We start from the raw sequence: 19237 nt of genomic DNA, 5'->3' as shown, positions 1-19237 counted from the left end.
TTGTGGTGGAGTACTGTTTGTGGTGGAGTAATGTTTGAGGTTGATTAATGTCTGTGGTGGAGTAGTATCTGTGGTGGAGTAATGTTTGAGGTTGAGTATTGTTTGAGGTGGAGTAATGTCTGTTGTGGAGTAAAGTTTGAGGTGGAGAAATGTGTGTGGTGGAGTAATATCTGTGGTGGAGTAATGTCTGTGGTGGAGTAATGTTTGAGGTTGAGTAATGTTTGAGGTGGAGTAAAGTCTGTGGTGGAGTAAGGATTGTGGTGGAGTAATGTTTGAGGTGGAGTAATGTCTGTGGTGGAGTAAGGATTGTGGTGGAGTAATGCTTGAGGTGGAGTATTGTCTGTGGTGGAGTAATGTTTGTGGTGGAGCAATGTTTGAAGTGGAGTAATGTCTGTGGTGGAGTAATGATTGTGGTGGAGTATGTCTCTGGTGGAGTAATGTCTCTGGTGGAGTAATGTTTGTGGTGGAGTAATGTTTGTGGTGGAGTAATGTCTGTGGTGGAGTAATGCTTGTGGTGGAGTAATGTTTTGGTGGAGTAATGTCTCTGGTGGAGTAATGTTTGTGGTGGAGTAATGTTTGTGGTGGAGTAATGTTTGTGGTGGAGTAATGTTTGTGGTGGAGTAATATCTCTGGTGGAGTAATGTTTGTGGTGGAGTAATGTTTGTGGTGGAGTAATGTTTGTGGTGGAGTAATGTTTGTGGTGGAGTAATGTCTGTGGTGGAGTAATGATTGTGGTGGAGTAATGTCTGTTGTGGAGTAAGGTTTGTGGTGAAGTAATGTTTGTGGTGGAGTAATGTCTGTGGTGGAGTAATGTTTGTGGTGGAGTAATGATTGTGGTGGAGTAATGTCTGTTGTGGAGTAAGGTTTGTGGTGGAGTAATGTCTGTGGTGCAGTAATGTTTGTGGTGGAGAAATGATTGCGGTGGAGTAATGTCTGTTGTGGAGTAAGGTTTGTGGTGGAGTAATGTTTGTGGTGGAGTAATGTTTGTGGTGGAGTAATGTCTGTGGTGGAGTAATGATTGTGGTGGAGTAATGTCTGTGGTGGAGTAATGTTTGTAGTGGAGCAATGTTTGTGGTGGAGTAATGTTTGTAGTGGAGTAATGTCTGTGGTGGAGTAATGTTTGTGGTGGAGTAATGTTTGTAGTGGAGTAATGTCTGTGGTGGAGTAATGTCTGTGGTGGAGTAATGTTTGTGGTGGAGTAATGTTTGAGGTGGAGTAATGTTTGTAGTGGAGTAGTGTCTGTGGTGGAGTAATGTTTGTGGTGGAGTAATGTTTGTAGTGGAGTAATGTCTGTGGTGGAGTAATGTCTGTGGTGGAGTAATGTTTGTAGTGGAGTAATGTTTGTGGTGGAGTAATGTTTGTGGTGGAGTAATGTTTGTAGTGGAGTAATGTCTGTGGTGGAGTAATATCTGTGGTGGAGTAATGTTTGTAGTGGAGTAATGTTTGTGGTGGAGTAATGTTTGTGGTGGAGTAATGTTTGTAGTGGAGTAATGTCTGTGGTGGAGTAATGTTTGTGGTGGAGTAATGTTTGTGGTGAGAGTAATGTTTGTAGTGGAGTAACGTCTGTGGTGGAGTAATGTTTGTAGTGGAGTAATGTCTGTGTTAGAGCAATGTTTGTGGTGGAGTAATGTCTGTGGTGGAGTAATGTTTGTGGTTGAGTAATGTTTGTGGTGGAGTAATGTTTGTAGTGGAGTAATGTCTGTGTTAGAGCAATGTTTGTGGTGGAGTAATGTCTGTGGTGGAGTAATGTTTGTGGTGGAGTAATGTTTGTGGTGGAGTAATGTTTGTAGTGGAGTAATGTCTGTGGTGGAGTAATGTTTGTAGTGGAGTAATGTCTGTGTTAGAGCAATGTTTGTGGTGGAGTAATGTCTGTGGTGGAGTAATGTTTGTGGTGGAGTAATGATTGTGGTGGAGTAATGTTTGTGGTGGAGTAATGTTTGTGGTGGAGTAATGATTGTGGTGGAGTAATGTTTGTGGTGGGGTAATGATTGTGGTGGAGTAATGATTGTGGAGGAGTAATGTTTGTGGTGGAGTAATGATTGTGGTGGAGTAATGTTTGTGGTGGAGTAATGTTTGTGGTGGAGTAATGATTGTGGTGGAGTAATGATTGTGGTGGAGTAATGTTTGTGGTGGAATAATGGTGGAGTAATGATTGTGGTGGAGTAATGTTTGTGGTGGAATAATGGTGGAGTAATGATTGTGGTGGAGTAATGTTTGTGGTGGAGTAATGATTGTGGTGGAGTAATGATTGTGGTGGAGTAATGTTTGTGGTGGAGTAATGATTGTGGTGGAGTAATGTTTGTGGTGGAGTAATGATTGTGGTGGAGTAATGATTGTGGTGGAGTAATGTTTGTGGTGGAGTAATGATTGTGGTGGAGTAATGATTGTGGTGGAGTAATGTTTGTGGTGGAGTAATGTCTGTGGTGGAGTAATGTTTGTGGTGGGGTAATGTTTGTGGTGGAGTAATGATTGTGGTGGAGTAATGTCTGTGGTGGGGTAATGTTTGTGGTGGAGTAATGATTGTGGTGGAGTAATGATTGTGGTGGAGTAATGTCTGTGGTGTGGTAATGTTTGTGGTGGAGTAATGATTGTTTTGGAGTAATGATTGTGGTGGAGTAATGATTGTGGTGGAGTAATGATTGTGGTGGAGTAATGTTTGTGGTGGAGTAATGTTTGTGTTGGAGTAATGTTAGTGGTTGAGTAATGTTTGTGGTGGAGTAATGTTTGTGTTGGAGTAATGTTTGTGGTGGAGTAAAGTTTGTGGTGGAGTAATGTTTGTGTTGGAGTAATGTTTGTGGTGGAGTAATGTTTGTGGTGGAGTAATGTTTGTGGTGGAGAAATGTTTGTGGTGGAGTAATGTTTGTGGTGGAGTAATGTCTGTGGCGGAGTAATGTTTATGGTGGAGTAATGTATGTGGTGGAGTAATATTTGTGGTGGAGTAATGTTTGTGGTGGAGTACTGTTTGTGGTGGAGTTATGTTTGAGGTTGATTAATGTCTGTGGTGGAGTAGTATCTGTGGTGGAGTAATGTTTGAGGTTGAGTATTGTTTGAGGTGGAGTAATGTCTGTTGTGGAGTAAAGTTTGAGGTGGAGAAATGTGTGTGGTGGAGTAATATCTGTGGTGGAGTAATGTCTGTGGTGGAGTAATGTTTGAGGTTGAGTAATGTTTGAGGTGGAGTAAAGTCTGTGGTGGAGTAAGGATTGTGGTGGAGTAATGTTTGAGGTGGAGTAATGTCTGTGGTGGAGTAAGGATTGTGGTGGAGTAATGCTTGAGGTGGAGTATTGTCTGTGGTGGAGTAATGTTTGTGGTGGAGTAATATTTGAAGTGGAGTAATGTCTGTGGTGGAGTAATGATTGTGGTGGAGTAATGTCTCTGGTGGAGTAATGTCTCTGGTGGAGTAATGTTTGTGGTGGAGTAATGTTTGTGGTGGAGTAATGTCTGTGGTGGAGTAATGTTTGTGGTGGAGTAATGTTTGTGGTGGAGTAATGTCTCTGGTGGAGTAATGTTTGTGGTGGAGTAATGTTTGTGGTGGAGTAATGTTTGTGGTGGAGTAATGTCTGTGGTGGAGTAATGTTTGTGGTGGAGTAATGTTTGTGGTGGAGTAATGTCTCTGGTGGAGTAATGTTTGTGGTGGAGTAATGTTTGTGGTGGAGTAATGTTTGTGGTGGAGTAATGTTTGTGGTGGAGTAATGTCTGTGGTGGAGTAATGATTGTGGTGGAGTAATGTCTGTTGTGGAGTAAGGTTTGTGGTGAAGTAATGTTTGTGGTGGAGTAATGTCTGTGGTGGAGTAATGTTTGTGGTGGAGTAATGATTGTGGTGGAGTAATGTCTGTTGTGGAGTAAGGTTTGTGGTGGAGTAATGTCTGTGGTGCAGTAATGTTTGTGGTGGAGTAATGATTGTGGTGGAGTAATGTCTGTTGTGGAGTAAGGTTTGTGGTGGAGTAATGTTTGTGGTGGAGTAATGTTTGTGGTGGAGTAATGTCTGTGGTGGAGTAATGATTGTGGTGGAGTAATGTCTGTGGTGGAGTAATGTTTGTAGTGGAGCAATGTTTGTGGTGGAGTAATGTTTGTAGTGGAGTAATGTCTGTGGTGGAGTAATGTTTGTGGTGGAGTAATGTTTGTAGTGGAGTAATGTCTGTGGTGGAGTAATGTCTGTGGTGGAGTAATGTTTGTGGTGGAGTAATGTTTGAGGTGGAGTAATGTTTGTAGTGGAGTAATGTCTGTGGTGGAGTAATGTTTGTGGTGGAGTAATGTTTGTAGTGGAGTAATGTCTGTGGTGGAGTAATGTCTGTGGTGGAGTAATGTTTGTAGTGGAGTAATGTTTGTGGTGGAGTAATGTTTGTGGTGGAGTAATGTTTGTAGTGGAGTAATGTCTGTGGTGGAGTAATATCTGTGGTGGAGTAATGTTTGTAGTGGAGTAATGTTTGTGGTGGAGTAATGTTTGTGGTGGAGTAATGTTTGTAGTGGAGTAATGTCTGTGGTGGAGTAATGTTTGTGGTGGAGTAATGTTTGTGGTGGAGTAATGTTTGTAGTGGAGTAATGTCTGTGGTGGAGTAATGTTTGTAGTGGAGTAATGTCTGTGTTAGAGCAATGTTTGTGGTGGAGTAATGTCTGTGGTGGAGTAATGTTTGTGGTTGAGTAATGTTTGTGGTGGAGTAATGTTTGTAGTGGAGTAATGTCTGTGTTAGAGCAATGTTTGTGGTGGAGTAATGTCTGTGGTGGAGTAATGTTTGTGGTGGAGTAATGTTTGTGGTGGAGTAATGTTTGTAGTGGAGTAATGTCTGTGGTGGAGTAATGTTTGTAGTGGAGTAATGTCTGTGTTAGAGCAATGTTTTTGGTGGAGTAATGTCTGTGGTGGAGTAATGTTTGTGGTGGAGTAATGTTTGTGGTGGAGTAATGTTTGTAGTGAAGTAATGTCTGTGGTGGAGTAATGTTTGTAGTGGAGTAATGTCTGTGTTACAGCAATGTTTGTGGTGGAGTAATGTTTGTGGTGGAGCAATGTTTGTGGTGGAGTAATGTCTGTGGTGGAGTAATGTTTGTGGTGGAGTGTTACAAAAAACGCGATTCTAAAAGCTTAGAGATCTCCAGTGAATACTAGAAAGGACTGCCCTTCTACCATCCAGCCTGTTACTGGGTTTTCGTAACAAGTAGTCAGTATCCTTGTCCAATTATCCATTAAAATTCAGTATGGTTCAATAGCTTTTTAGGATTACAACTGGTAGGCTACTAACTAGAAAAATTAAAATTTAATAAGTTTATTAAGTAGTAAGTTGTCTAGAGGTATATTATCAAATTAAATTAATTACAGCAATCAAAATAATATCAATCTCTCGAGTTCAATATTATTGTGCTGAAAGCACATATCACATTTATAATTCTTAAGTACCGTCAGGTACATTAACATTTAATAAGATATTACAAATATGTACAAGTAAGTGTGAGTATGCGTGTAAGTGCTCTTAAGTAGTTAGCTATGTCTCAAGACTCGAATAAGACTTAAACAAGTGACTGACAAAGTCCTCAAATAAACTAACTTCTTGACCGACTGTCAACCCGAACAGTCTGTTTGAACAACAAAGAATGCTAAGCCCAATAGCAATGCAATATCAAGCGACTGCGACACAGAATCAGGAACTGGGAAATAATACAACGACACTAAGTAGGGACCATCTGCAGATCCTCCACAAAAGTTACAAAACTCCCATAATACTGAATCTATGTTCAGCATAGGTAAAACTGTGACTGTGACAATACACAGGAACCAGTACAAAATTAGGTCAGAAGCTATAGCTCGGGACCTGAGATGTTCAGAGTGTCTAAGAGACACACAACCTCAGTACAACGTCGAAAATCACTAAGTCTATACAATGTTCTGTGAACAAAGTTCTACAGAACTAACAAGAATAATGAGACAGACAATCTTTCCAACCAGCAAGCGAGTCTTGAGCAGACTGAATACTTCACGAGAGGTGAGGACACCCCCCCTCGATCACGTGATAGCTACGTGGACAACTGCAGCTCAGAAGCCGGCAGTATAACGAGCGACAAGCGATAATTACAGTAGTTTGACAATCAAGACTAACTGAGCACATTTTATATACATCCTAACAACATAAGCTAAATAACAATATAACAGTCAAATAATAATATAAAGTCATACATTTACGATTTAGCTATTATCGCAAATATAAGCAATATAAAATTAAATGAAAAGGTAATATACATTATATATACATAATAATCATTGTAACCCATTCAGGGGTTGCAACACCCCCCCCCCCCAACACGACAGAGGGTCGCACTAGGAGTTGCATGAATGTCTTTCACATTATTTCTGGTTACTCATATCAATATTATTATCAAAATAAATATTAACGAGTCTCTCTTGTGCCAAGCACCTCTACAATTTCACAGCGTCCGTCACTAGGATATGCCCCTAGTACTAGGGCAGTACACAGTATCGTATCTCTTCATACTCGTGGTTATGTACATCAGTGTAGAGACAGGATAGCGCTGACAAGGAGGGCACGTTGAGGCTCGATCATAGTAGAGGAGACTGCATTCCACTCTTAAATAGTGGTTGTGGAATGCGAGGCAGTATGAACATCTGAGTATGAAACAGCTTAAGGTGTGTAGTGAGGGGGGGGGTCTGCGACAGGACAGTGTTGCGTCACGCAGTACATCACCCGCACCACACTACTCACTCAACACTCAGCTTGTCTCCTCCTCACACAACATTACTGTGAATATATAAATATAATAATTAGACATGACATGAGTATATATAGTTAATATGGGCTGGAGGGATTAGGTTACTTTACTGAATTTGACATAGCAAGTAACAAAAGGTATTTGGGCATAAAATTACGTAAATCTTAAATGTAACTGAAAATTATTAAGGACGTGATAGAGCGTCAGCAATTACATTACAATGACCACTTATGTGTTTTATACTAATAGAATAAGGTTGGATTCTGAGGGCCCACCTCATGATCCTAGCATTTTTACTTTTCATGGTGTTTATGTAGGTGAGTGGATTGTGGTCAGAAAAAACGTTAATTTTAAATGGGGAAGTGCCCAAATACACGTCAAAATGTTCCAATGACACCACAAGAGCTAGAGCCTCTTTCTCAATAGTGGCATAATTTTTCTGGTGTCGTTTAAGCTTAGATGAATAGTAACATATAGGATGGAGAATATCAGTGGATGTTGACTGTTGGAGCAGCACAGCACCCACTGCATAGCCACTCGCATCTATATGTAAAAAGAAGGGAAGATTGAAATTAGGACTCTTCAACACAGGAGCAGAGGATAGCAAGCGCTTCAACCTTTTAAACGAGTCTGAACAATCTCTAGTCCAGGTGAACTGAACTTTGCTACTAGTAAGCTCAGTGAGAGGAGCTGCAATCTGAGAAAAGTTTGGACAGAACCTGCGATAATATCCTGCCATACCCAGGAATCTCTGTACTCCTTTCCTATCCTGTGGCACTGGAAATTCAGAAATTGCACGAACCTTAGCCTCAATAGGAGCAACCTCACCTTGGCCGATACAAAAGCCTAGATAGGTAATCTTGGCTTGACCAAAACTACATTTGGCTAAGTTAACAGTGAAGTTGTAGTGCGCCAGTCTCTCAAACAATGCTCTGAGACGCGTCAAGTGCTGTTCCCACTCGTCACTGTACACCACTAAGTCGTCGAGGTAGGCTTCTACTCCTTCTAAGTTGTGGGTCAACTCGTTCATTATACGCTGGAATGAAGAAGCCGCGTTACATAGGCCGAAGGGGGTGACGAGGTAGTTAAACAATCCATCTTGAACAGTAAAAGCAGATATTTCTCGAGCACGTTCAGTAAGCGGGACTTGATAATAGCCTCGTAAGAGATCTAAACGGCTGACAAACTGGGCTCCTGACACACGATCAATAAGGTCGTCAATGCGAGGTAGAGGATAACCATCAGGCAAGGTGACAGAGTTCACTTTCCTGTAATCAGTGCACATCCTGAAACTACCGTCAGGTTTAGGCACTAAAATACAGGGAGATGCCCATGGACTTTTACTGCGCTCAATAAGTCCGTGAGATAACAGAAAATCAACCTCTTCTCTCAATGCTTTATGCTTCGTTGGACTCATCCTATATGGTGATTGCTTAATGGGTGATGCTTCCTGTACATCAACGTCATGTACACCCAAAGTACAACGTTTAGGAACATCACCGAACAATTCAGGGAAATGCAAAATCATGTTTTTAATATCACCAGCTTTATCACTCCCAAGGTTACTAAGAAAATCGTCTAGTGATTGTAGAGTCACTGAATTTTCTAAACGAACCTCTATACCTCTAGAGATGTCAGGTAGACTGACGTTATCTTCCTCTGTCCTAGGAAGAATAGAAGTAGTAGGTAGAGGACTAGCGTAGTATGCCTTAAGCTGGTTAACATGGTACATATGATTAGATTTCTTTTTCCCAGGCGTACGTACCAAATAATTTACGTCGCTAAGCTTTTTCACTACTTCCAGGGGACCAACATACCTGGCTTGTAGAGCATGACCTGGTACTAATTTCCTAGCCATCACCTTATCTCCTGCTTTAAAAGAACGAGAGACAGCACGCTTGTCATAATGTTGCTTCATTCTAGCTTGGGCTGAAACTAGGTTTTTCGAAGCTAGCTCTCTAGCGGCTGTCAAATGTTGCTGCATTAATGAAGGTGAAGTACTCAATGATGGATTTGATTTTCCTGTCCACACGTCTTTCAACACTGCGAGAGGACCACGCACTTGGTGTCCGAATATTAATTCAAACGGACTAAATCCGAGACTTTCTTGCTCACTTTCTCTCATAGCGAACAGAAGAAAAGCTATACCCTCATCCCAGTCTCTAGAAAAATGTTCACAATAAGCTCTCATCATAGACTTCAATGTCTGATGAAATCTCTCTAGAGCACCTTGTGACTGTGGATGATAACTGGTTGAAAGTACAGACTTTATTCCTAGGTGGGATAATGCTTCTCGAAAGATATTAGAAGTGAAATTAGATCCCTGATCTGATTGTATCTCTCGTGGCAATCCAACCTGGGAGAAAAATTTCATCAGCGCTCTCACAATAGCACGAGCATTAATTTTTCTCATAGGAATAGCTTCAGGATAGCGTGTTGCAGCGTCCATAATAGTAAATAAGTATTGGTTTCCTAGTTTGGTTCTAGGCAAAGGACCAACACAATCAATAATAAGACGTGAGAATGGTTCACCATGCACGGTGATAGGAATGAGAGGCGCAGGTGGAGGTGTGTGCGCTGGCTTGCCTGTCACTTGACACACGTGACAACGTCGCACATGATCAGCTACTGTTTCCTTCATCTTTGGCCAAGTAAAATGTTTTGCCAGTTTACCGAGTGTCTTCTTGACACCCAAATGTCCTCCTATGGGACTATTGTGAGCAAAATCAATGGCTTGTTCACGAAATGTAACTGGTAACACTACGAGATGCTTGACTGTGTTGGAAACACTATCAGCTGACAACTTGCATGTAGTTTTCTCCATCAGTACACCGTTACTATAATAGTAACAATTATCGAGATCATTTGCTTCACTCTCAGTAACTGCTATATCTCTCAGTCTTTCCAGTGACTGATCAACAAACTGATCCTTGATTAAATTATCATGAGTTAGAAATTTAACGTCAGTTGTGTCCTGACTAGGTTGATGACTGGGGGGAGTCAGTGTTAATGATCCTGGGCGCAGAGCGTCACTAAACAACATATTCAACCCCAAATCATTGTCATCCACTAACTCAACAGGAGACAAGGATGGTTGTTGTATCTTTGACATAGCTCTAGTAATTGCGCTGGGAGGAAATAAAATAGGTTTCTCTCTACAAGCTTCAATGGCATAATTATCATCAGTGGTATTATCAATCACAAGTGGTTCTTTACATATACCAGCATGAAGGATATCGTTCCCTATCAACAAGTCCACTGACCTGATGGGAAATACATCACTGGATATACCCACTAAAATATAACCAGTATAATAGCTTGTTTCAATATAAACTTTGTGCAGAGGCACTTTTATAACAGCCCCTCCATAGGCTTCTAACAATACATCTATCTTGGTATAGGTATCGTCAGTTATGGGCAGTACATCTTCTCTTAATAACGTGAGATAACTGCCAGTGTCTCTGAAAGTAATTATCTCAGTTAGATGTGATTCGTCAAATCCTATTCTACCTCTTGAAAAGTAAGGACTCATCGCTGAACGAATCTTTTCGTCAGATACACTTTCTGACGCTAGTCATCTATCCTGAGTAACATTATCTAAAACAGTAGGTTCAGAGGTATTACTAGGATTTTGGTGTCTTTGTTGCTCGGAAGAGGATACGACTTGTGTGGGGGCGCCAGCCGCACGACTGTATCTCGCATCTCTTTCTAACTTATAGCAATACTCTCTAGCATGTCCTTTTCTGTTACAATAGGTACATTTAACTTTCTTCTTCTCGATACCAGATTTCTGTCTAGCCACAGAGACAGATTCAGGATTGTGAGTTTTCCTGGTAAAGGTACGAGAAGTTACAGTAGCAGGTACATCAGGCCGGCAATGAGCAGCTGATTTAGTTTGCCAACTTCTAGGACAATTTTTAGTTACCTTGTTTGTCTGTTTTTTAGTACGTACAAGTTTGTGAGAAATCTCGTAATTGTCTGCTAATGCTGCAGTTTCCAGAATATCTGAGGTAGTATGATCGATCAGATATTTTTGTATGTCCGCAGACATACAGTTGTTAAACTCTTCATGTAGTAACAACTGAACAAGGCTGTCGTAGTTGTTACACTTGGCAGACCTACACCACCTCTGAAATGCAACTTTTTTCTCACGAGCAAACTCTACACAAGTTTGATCTTGTCGTCGTTGTAACGTACGAAATGCTCCTTGATAACTTACAGGTAACAAGTTATACGTCTCTAGAATAGTTTGTTTGACAGCGTCATAACTAATGTACTTAGCAAATGGTAAAGCTGCCGTACAAGTTTGAGCTCTTCCCGTCAAAGCAGTATGAAGCAATGTTGCCCAGTGCTTACGTGGCCAGTTCATAGCACGAGCCTGGTTCTCAAACACATCAAAATATGTGTCTAAGTCACTTTCAAAAAACTTAGGAACCATAGATGCAGCTTTCTGCACATTAAATGGGTCCTGTGATATATCAGTCTGTTGTCTTAACAGACGAACATTTTCTCTTTGGAAATCTTCTTCGTTCAATTTCCTCAGTGCCTCTATTTGTGCAGTCTGCAACATAAGGAGGCGTTCAAACCTCTCAAACTGTTCCTGAGAGATAGGACCAGTAGGTAATGGAGGAGTAGGGAAATTAACATGTCTTTCTGGACTGTCCTTAGGTCGGAGACTTGGTCCAGCCGTCTCTAGAGTGTCTAGATCTGGTCTAGGATAAGTAAATACAGGTGTAGTATACACTGTACTAGTATTAGGCTTAGTCATACTACCAGCTATACTCTGTACTATAGTGTCAGTGAAGGAAGGCGTGAGCGAGAACTGAGCTACACTAGGCTCAGTCACTAGGCTCACTTCTGCTCTAGTTGCTCTTTCTTCATCAAATAGAGTCATACTTCCTAATTGTGACACTAGGCTTTCTGAATCTGAATCATAATCAGACATCTCTGTATGAGCAGGAAACAAAATATCTTTAATTAATGCTCTGACAGTTTCTGCGGTGTAATTCCTGTTATACGTCACACCGAGATACTTGGCTACTTGCCAACACGTCTGAAGTTTTAATGTACTTAACTCAGACAAAGTCAGAGTATCAATTAACTGTTTCACTTTGGCATACATCACAAAAATAATTGTACTACGAGAGAGTGATTAGGGGAAACTATAATCCTAATAGGAATTTTAGTGTTGGTTGTCTTAGAGTTAGAGCTCATAAACAGTATTTCCATCTCCTTGGATCAAGAGACTCAGTCAGGTACATACATCCACCTGGTATGTTGTACAAGACTAAACTCCAAGTCTTCAGATTAGGAAAGTACTCAAAGTGTTTGACCATAGAAGTACTAGTATGTCAAACCGGACAACTTCTCCAACACCTTGGATCAAGAGCCTCCCGGACAGGCCCCCATTTGTTACAAAAAACGCGATTCTAAAAGCTTAGAGATCTCCAGTGAATACTAGAAAGGACTGCCCTTCTAGTTATCCATTAAAATTCAGTATGGCTCAATAGCTTTTTAGGATTACAACTGGTAGGCTACTAACTAGAAAAATTAAAATTTAATAAGTTTATTAAGTAGTAAGTTGTCTAGAGGTATATTATCAAATTAAATTAATTACAGCAATCAAAATAAAATCAATCTCTCGAGTTCAATATTATTGTGCTGAAAGCACATATCACATTTATAATTCTTAAGTACCGTCAGGTACATTAACATTTAATAAGATATTACAAATATGTACAAGTAAGTGTGAGTATGCGTGTAAGTGCTCTTAAGTAGTTAGCTATGTCTCAAGACTCGAATAAGACTTAAACAAGTGACTGACAAAGTCCTCAAATAAACTAACTTCTTGACCGACTGGCAACCCGAACAGTCTGCTTGAACAACAAAGAATGCTAAGCCCAATAGCAATGCAATATCAAGCGACTGCGACACAGAATCAGGAACTGGGAAATAATACAACGACACTAAGTAGGGACCATCTGCAGATCCTCCACAAAAGTTACAAAACTCCCATAATACTGAATCTATGTTCAGCATAGGTAAAACTGTGACTGTGACAATACACAGGAACCAGTACAAAATTAGGTCAGAAGCTATAGCTCGGGACCTGAGATGTTCAGAGTGTCTAAGAGACACACAACCTCAGTACAACGTCGAAAATCACTAAGTCTATACAATGTTCTGTGAACAAAGTTCTACAGAACTAACAAGAATAATGAGACAGACAATCTGTCCAACCAGCAAGCGAGTCTCGAGCAGACTGAATACTTCACGAGAGGTGAGGACACCCCCCCCTCGATCACGTGATAGCTACGTGGACAACTGCAGCTCAGAAGCCGGCAGTATAACGAGCGACAAGCGATAATTACAGTAGTTTGACAATCAAGACTAACTGAGCACATTTTATATACATCCTAACAACATAAGCTAAATAACAATATAACAGTCAAATAATAATATAAAGTCATACATTTACGATTTAGCTATTATCGCAAATATAAGCAATATAAAATTAAATGAAAAGGTAATATACATTATATATACATAATAATCATTGTAACCCATTCAGGGGTTGCAACATGGAGTAATGTTTGTGGTGGAGTAATGTTTGTGGTGGAGTAATGTTTGTGGTGGAGTATTGTCTGTGGTGGAGTAATGTCTGTGGTGGAGTAATGTCTGTGGTGGAGTAATGTTTGTGGTGGAGTAATGTCTGTGGTGGAGTAATGTTTGTGGCGGAGTAATGTTTGTGGTGGAGTATTGTCTGTGGTGGAGTAATGTCTGTGGTGGAGTAATGTCTGTGGTGGAGTAATGTTTGTGGTGGAGTAATGTTTGTAGTGGAGTAATGTCTGTGGTGGAGTAATGTCTGTGGTGGAGTAATGTTTGTGGTGGAGTAATGTTTGTGGTGGAGTAATGTTTGTAGTGGAGTAATGTCTGTGGTGGAGTAATGTTTGTGGTGGAGTAATGTTTGTAGTGGAGTAATGTTTGTGGTGGAGTAATGTTTGTAGTGGAGTAATGTCTGTGGTGGAGTAATGTTTGTGGTAGAGTAATGTTTGTAGTGGAGTAATGTCTGTGGTGGAGTAATGTCTGTGGTGGAGTAATGTTTGAGGTTGAGTAATGTCTGTGGTGGAGTAATGTTTGTAGTAGAGTAATGTTTGTGGTGGAGTAATGTTTGTAGTGGAGTAATGTTTGTGGTTGAGTAATGTCTGTGGTGGAGTAATGTTTGTAGTGGAGTAATGTTTGTGGTGGAGTAATGTTTGTAGTGGAGTAATGTTTGTGGTAGAGTAATGTTTGTAGTGGAGTAATGTCTGTGGTGGAGTAATGTTTGTGGAGGATTATTGTCTGTGGTGGAGTAATGTTTGTGGTGGAGTAATGTTTGTAGTGGAGTAATGTCTGTGGTGGAGTAATGTTTGTAGTGGAGTAATGTTTGTGGTGGAGTAATGTTTGTAGTGGATTAATGTTTGTGGTGGAGTAATGTTTGTAGTGGAGTAATGTCTGTGGTGGAGTAATGTTTGTGGTGGAGTAATGTTTGTGGTTGAGTAATGTCTGTGGTGGAGTAATGTTTGTAGTGGAGTAATGTTTGTGGTGGAGTAATGTTTGTAGTGGAGTAATGTTTGTGGTGGAGTAATGTTTGTAGTGGAGTAATGTCTGTGGTGGAGTAATGTTTGTGGAGGATTAATGTCTGTGGTGGAGTAATGTTTGTGGTGGAGTAATGTTTGTAGTGGAGTAATGTCTGTGGTGGAGTAATGTTTGTAGTGGAGTAATGTCTGTGGTGGAGTAATGTTTGTGGTGGAGTAATGTTTGTGGTGGAGTAATGTTTGTGGTGGAGTAATGTCTGTGTTAGAGCAATGTTTGTGGTGGAGTAATGTCTGTGGTGGAGTAATGTTTGTGGAGGATTAATGTCTGTGGTGGAGTAATGTTTGTGGTGGAGTAATGTTTGTAGTGGAGTAATGTTTGTGGTGGAGTAATGTTTGTAGTGGAGTAATGTCTGTGGTGGAGTAATGTTTGTGGAGGATTAATGTCTGTGGTGGAGTAATGTTTGTGGTGGAGTAATGTTTGTGGTGGAATAATGTTTGTAGTGGAGTAATGTCTGTGGTGGAGTAATGTTTGTGGTGGAGTAATGTTTGTAGTGGAGTAATGTCTGTGGTGGAGTAATGTTTGTGGTGGAGTAATGTTTGTAGTGGAGTAATGTTTGTGGTGGAGTAATGTTTGTGGTGGATTAATGTTTGTGGTGGAGTAATGTCTGTGGTGGAGTAATGTTTGTGGTTAAGTAATGTTTGTGGTGGAGTAATGTCTGTGGTGGAGTAATGTTTGTAGTGGAGTAATGTCTGTGGTGGAGTAATGTTTGTGGTGGAGTAATGTTTGTGGTGGAGTAATGTTTGTGGTGGAGTAATGTCTGTGGTGAAGTAATGTTTGTAGTGGAGTAATGTTTGTGGTGGAGTAATGTTTGTGGTGGAGTAATGATTGTGGTAGAGTAATGTTTGTGGTGGAGTAATGTTTGTGGTGGAGTAATGTTTGTGGTGGAGTAATATTTGTGGTGGAGTAATGTTTGTGGTGCAGTAATGTTTGTGGTGGAGTAATGTCTGTGGTGGAGCAATGTTTGTGGTGGTAGCAGTAATGTTTGTGGTGGTAGCAGTAATGTTTGTGGTGGTAGTAGTAATGTTTGTGGTGGTAGCAGTAATGTTTGTGGTGGTAGCAGTAATGTTTGTGGTGGTAGTAGTAATGTTTGTGGTGGTAGCAGTAATGTTTGTGGTGGTAGCAGTAATGTTTGTGGTGGAGCAATGCCTGTGGTAGAGTAATGTTTGTGGTGCAGTAATGTTTGTGATGGAGTAATGTTTGTGGTGGAGTAATGTTTGTGCTGGAGCAGTGTTTGTGGTGGAGTAATGATTGTGGTGAAGTAATGTCTGTGGTGGAGTAATGTCTGTGGTGGAGTAATGTTTGTGGAGTAATGTCTGTGGTGGAGTAATATCTGTGGTGGAGTAATGCTTATGGTTGAGTATGTCTGTGTTGGAGTTATATTTGTGATGGAGTAATGATTGTGGTGGAGTAATGATTGTGGTGGAGTAATGTCTGTCGTGCTGTTAAGATGGAACACCAGCTGTGTTGGGGACAAAATCTGGATTTCAAGTTTGTGTGAATAAGCTTTAATAGTGAATACCTTTCACTTTTGGAGCTAGCGATCGAACTACGATTCCGTATTTGAGTTGGGGGGAAGTTATCCTGAGTGCGGGTGGGAATGTTAGGACGTTCATCTGGGTGTTAGTCGACTGGTGTGGTTCACATCCCAGGGACAAAACTGACCAAATTTGCCGGAAGTCCGGGAAATTTGGTCAGTTTTGCTCTGCTTAGTATGTCACTGATGTCATCTAGGCCTGTATACCTTGTACATGTACTTGTTGAAATAAAGATCTTATTGTTATTATTATTAATATTATTATTATTATTATTATTATTATTATTGTTATTATTATTATTATTATTATTATTATTATCTTTATCGTCAGGCACTTGCCTCAAAAACACTTCCAGCTCCACAAGGGAAAGTTTTAGATCAAACAATTCAATCTGCAAATTTTGTCTAAGGAGGAACTTTCAACTCCCGACTTATCCATCAGTTATGTATTAAGGTGAATGATTCTTCTCCACACAAATATTTGATGGTTTTCAATAGGAAATGTAATTGAACGAGAATTTGAGCTTAGAGATAAGCTGAAATTATTTTTTCAAGTTCAAGGTAAGATGGAATTTTTTGCCTGGCTGGATGATGAGGGATGCATCATGCGCCTTGTCTATGTCGTTGACATTTTTGAGTAGCTGAATAAACTGAATCTTTAAATGCAAGGAAGGAATTAAAACGTAATTCATAGATTCCTTGGAAGCTTTCTTAAGTAAGCTGGAAAACTGGAAGAGAAAGATCCAGATCAAAAATATTGCAATGTTGAAAAACTGTTATGAATTCTTGTTGCTGGTAGAGAAGACCAAGTGATCCAGAATTTGCCTAAAAAAATAAATTTTCAAGTATTTGACAGATCTGGAAAATGAATTCAGTTAATATTTTCCTGAATTCAGTGATGAGGAGTTGGATTTAGTAGGTAATCCATTTAAACTGTCATTTGAAAAAAATCCTGATGATTGTCAAGATAAATTTCTGGAGGTTAAGACTGATGTGGGTGCAACAGAAACGTTCCATGAGAAATTAATCGCAGAATTTTGACCCTTGATGTACGATTCTTACTCAAATGTGACAAAGATTATTCCATGTATTGATTCCATTTGTGTCGACATATCTTTGTGAGTCAGGATTTTCAACTCTATTGCAAATGAAATCCAAGAAAGAAATAGATTGTGGTTGAAAATGAGCTGCTTTGTGAACTTTCAAGCACTTCTCTGTGTATCCGTTGTGAACTTTCAAGCACTTCTCTGTGTATCCGTTGTGAACTTTCAAGCACTTCTCTGTGTATCCGTTGTGAACTTTCAAGCACTTCTCTGTGTATCCGTTGTGAACTTTCAAGCACTTCTCTGTGTATCCGTTGTGAACTTTCAAGCACTTCTCTGTGTATCCGTTGTGAACTTTCAAGCACTTCTCTGTGTATCCGTTGTGAACTTTCAAGCACTTCTCTGTGTATCCGTTGTGAACTTTCAAGCACTTCTCTGTGTATCCGTTGTGAACTTTCAAGCACTTCTCTGTGTATCCGTTGTGAACTTTCAAGCACTTCTCTGTGTATCCGTTGTGAACTTTCAAGCACTTCTCTGTGTATCCGTTGTGAACTTTCAAGCACTTCTCTGTGTATCCGTTGTGAACTTTCAAGCACTTCTCTGTGTATCCGTTGTGAACTTTCAAGCACTTCTCTGTGTATCCGTTGTGAACTTTCAAGCACTTCTCTGTGTATCCGTTGTGAACTTTCAAGCACTTCTCTGTGTATCCGTTGTGAACTTTCAAGCACTTCTCTGTGTATCCGTTGTGAACTTTCAAGCACTTCTCTGTGTATCCGTTGTGAACTTTCAAGCACTTCTCTGTGTATCCGTTGTGAACTTTCAAGCACTTCTCTGTGTATCCGTTGTGAACTTTCAAGCACTTCTCTGTGTATCCGTTGTGAACTTTCAAGCACTTCTCTGTGTATCCGTTGTGAACCTTCAAGCACTTCTCTGTGTATCCGTTGTGAACCTTCAAGCACTTCTCTGTGTATCCGTTGTGAACTTTCAAGCACTTCTCTGTGTATCCAAGAACTGACGAAGAAAAAACTGACACATTTCTCAGTGACTCTAAACTTCATCAAAATAAAATGATTTATTGAAGTTTGCTTCAGTAAATTTAGTCTCTTAAGTAATTACTTATGAATATAAAATATTTTGATTCAAGTTTTAAAATCCATAAACATTCTTTATCGAAATAAAATTTATAAAACTCCATTATGAAGATAATCCAAGTAAATAAATGTATATTAATAAAGAAAGAATAAAAGATTTTCAAAATAATATATATATTATTTGGAATGTATCTTTTGAGTCAGACAATTTTTGGAAGGGAGAATGATAATCCCACATATGACGAAAAGGGGCGAATGGGACAAAAAAAATTGAGAACCATTGTCTTAAAACAATAAATGAAACTGAAAGAAACCCAAAAATATTTATTTTCTTACACCAAATCTCTGGCAAAACCTGCATCCAGTATTGGGCTCTTGCTTAAACAAGATGGATCTTACACAGATAACTACAAAGAAATGACTCAGCATTAAGTGAGCCTTTAATCAGACTAAGGGTCGACAATCTAAATTACGTAATTTTTTATGACAGACTCAAAATTTGGTTAAGGGCTCTAAGAAGGGTTGATCAAAAAGCAAATGGGAATTTTTGATTGGATTCTTTCAGCTCTTTCTGAGATTCTAGATGATGTTCAGTCTGGTTTATTAGTATAGTAATGTAACATTATTAGTAAGATCTTCACAACACTACACTTGCCACCATACTTCACCTAAAACTTATCTTCCAACACAACAACATTTTTGCCAAAAGACAGAAGAAATAATAATTACCTGCAGATAAATGTTGCTATGACTCGTAATGACCGTACAGTGACATTGACTTACCCTCAGTGCGCAGTAATTATGACTTATCAACAGTGTACAGTAACTGTGATTTGCTGAGAGTGTAGAGTAACTGTGACTTGCTAACAGTGTACAGTAACTGTGACTTGCTAACAGTGTACAGTAACTGTGACTTGCTAACAGTGTACAGTAACTCTGACTAAACAACAGAGACGGGCCTAACTGCAACTCGTTATCGTTATCTTGTTCAACTGATAAAATGTAAGAGTATATTATCAAATTAAAATAAATTAAACAATTTAAACAAATTAATAATAATCACTTATCTCGTGTACAGTAGTATTGTGCTGAAGGCACATATCACATCTTTATGTCTGAAGTACCGTCTGGTACATTAACATTTAATAATACAATATACAAATAAGTTTGTGTGTACGTGTGTAAGTGCTCTAAGTAGTTTGTTGTGTCTCACAACTCTA

At 39.7% G+C, this 19237-nt stretch overlaps 1 protein-coding gene across 2 annotated transcripts in view; it reads right to left on the bottom strand.

The window, feature by feature from the left end:
* The window catches only part of LOC128698404 (uncharacterized), a 77822-nt gene extending 58860 nt beyond the window's left edge, over positions 1 to 18962 (bottom strand). The window contains exons 1-2 of one of the 2 annotated variants that reach the window (XR_011391139.1): positions 18801 to 18962; positions 5240 to 6740 (exon numbers count right to left, since the gene is read on the bottom strand). The gene's annotated coding sequence lies outside the window, so the exon portion shown is untranslated. Of the gene's footprint in view, positions 1 to 5239; positions 6741 to 18800 lie in introns of those variants that run through there. The other variant, XM_070080307.1, reaches the window with a different exon arrangement.
* Between the last annotated feature and the right edge of the window lie 275 nt (positions 18963 to 19237).

This window comes from Cherax quadricarinatus, unplaced genomic scaffold (assembly GCF_038502225.1).
Source record: "Cherax quadricarinatus isolate ZL_2023a unplaced genomic scaffold, ASM3850222v1 Contig301, whole genome shotgun sequence".
NCBI classification, from domain to species: Eukaryota; Metazoa; Arthropoda; class Malacostraca; order Decapoda; family Parastacidae; genus Cherax; species Cherax quadricarinatus.
Note: the sequence above shows the minus strand (reverse complement) of the source record. Positions and strands in the feature narration are given on the sequence as shown.